This window comes from Schistocerca piceifrons, chromosome 3 (assembly GCF_021461385.2).
Source record: "Schistocerca piceifrons isolate TAMUIC-IGC-003096 chromosome 3, iqSchPice1.1, whole genome shotgun sequence".
NCBI lineage: Eukaryota > Metazoa > Arthropoda > Insecta > Orthoptera > Acrididae > Schistocerca > Schistocerca piceifrons.
In genome coordinates, this window is record NC_060140.1 from 285,373,484 (window position 1) to 285,375,581 (window position 2,098).

The window sequence follows — 2,098 nt, forward strand, 5'->3', positions numbered from 1 at the left end:
AATATATTATTTGTAATGGTAAAGGGCCTAAATGAAATGCAACGTATTTACCATTTCTTTCATGTTCACTACTGTGCAATATGTTACTGCCTGTTGTATATAATATATTATTTGTAATGGTAAATGGCCTAAATGAAATGCAATTTTCAAAATAAGAATGAGTACCACATTAATGCACCAAAAAAGTTACAAAATAAAAGATTACTCAAAATCAGGAAAAAATATGTGTAGCCATTAATGGATTAATCTTTTCATCCCTACATGTGACATGCAAAGAGACAGCAGGTCTGTAAATCTGAACAACAGAATTTTGTGGAAACATCACCATATTTCCTCCCACAATTTTCAGTTAGGTTGCCTGACCACATCTGATGTATTTTTTGTATTGACTACAGCAGTCTGTTACAACTGTGTCTCTGAAGTATCTTGAGATCTGCTGTCAGATATTTTTAATAAGGTGTGTTGAAGCAAACTGGGATCTTTTTTCTTCCCCTTTTGTTTTGCCATCTGCCTCCTTAAATTCATTTTTTTCATTTCTGACTAATTATCATTAACATATGTGAGTATAATCTGCATTTTTTATAAAAGAGAAAGGTTGGCCCTCAGTTTTAATGAATAGAACACCAGATCTAATTTTGTGCTTAGTTTTGTGTATGTAATTAATTTCCTGGTACGAATATAATAGAAAGAAACATTCCACGTGGGAAAAATATTTAAAAAAAAGATGCTGTGACTTACCAAACGGGAAAGCGCAGGTAGATAGACGCAATAAAAAACACACAAACGCACACACAAATATCAAGCTTTTGCAACCCATGGTTGCTTCATCAGGAAAGAGGGAAGGAGAGGGAAAGACAAAAGGATGTGGGTTTTAAGGGAGAGGGTAAGGAATCATTCCAATCCCGGGAGCGGAAAGACTTACCTTAGGGGGAAAAAGGGACAGGTATACTGTCGCGCGCGCGCACGCGCGCGCGCGCGCCCACACACACACACACACACACACACACACACACACACACACACACACACAACACACACACAACCACACATATACAGACACAAGCAGACATATGTAAAGTTTTCTGGGAGTGGGGCTGAAGGTGAGGCCTTTGGATAGGACAGAGGTTTCGAATTGGGAGAGAGGTTTGGAGGAAAGGTTAACTACTGAATTGGGGTGTTGTGGTTCCAGATTGTGTTGACTAGAATTTAGAGGTTTTGGGGGGAGTGGAGCTGGAAGTGGAAGATTGAGTAGATGGGAGAGACTGGGTCTGTGTGCAATGAGAGGAGGTTGAGGTTTGTTGGAAAGGTTGTGGAGGGTGAGTGAGTTGCCTTTCCGGTGGTGGGAAACCAGGAGATTGGATAGTTTTTTGAGGTGGAGGGTGGCATGCTGTTCTAATTTGCGGTTGGCCTATAGGAGGATGCTCTGAACAGCCGGTGTGGACGCGGGAGAGGAAAGACTGAGGACTTTGATTAGGGATAGGAGTTGACGGGTGTGTTCATAGGCTGAGTTGATGTGTAGGTGAAGGATTAGGCAGGCGAGGGCTATGGACTGTTCAGTTTGGAACTGGTATAGGAACTGATGGAAAGAGGGTTGCAGCCATAGATGGGAACTTTAAGTGTGAGGCCTTTGGGGGTAGTGCCAAATGTCAGACAAGGCTGAGTGAATAAAATATGGGAGTGTAATCTGGCTAGGGTGAAGGAATGTTTGTGGAGGGAATGTAAATAAAACTTAGTGGGGCCGTTGTGGGGATGATGTGAGGGTGACATGGTATTAGAAGGAGGAAAGTGTAACATGAGGCTAAAGTGAAAATAAAAATATATGGGGAGAGGTAAAGGTGAAGTAGAAAGCAACTGGAGTTGTGGTGCGAAAAAAGTCGAAAAAGTGTTGGTTTAAGCTGAGCTATGTTGATCCTGTGGTGAACTTAGGTTGGTAAACAACTATGTGTACAAAGGTTAGGTAGTTGTGTTGCCTCCAAAACATGTTAAAGGGTGGAGAAATACATATGTCTGCTTGTGTCTGTATATGTGCGGATGGATATGTGTGTGTGTGTGTGTGTGTGTGTGTGTGTGTGTGCGACAGTATACCTTTTTCCCCCTA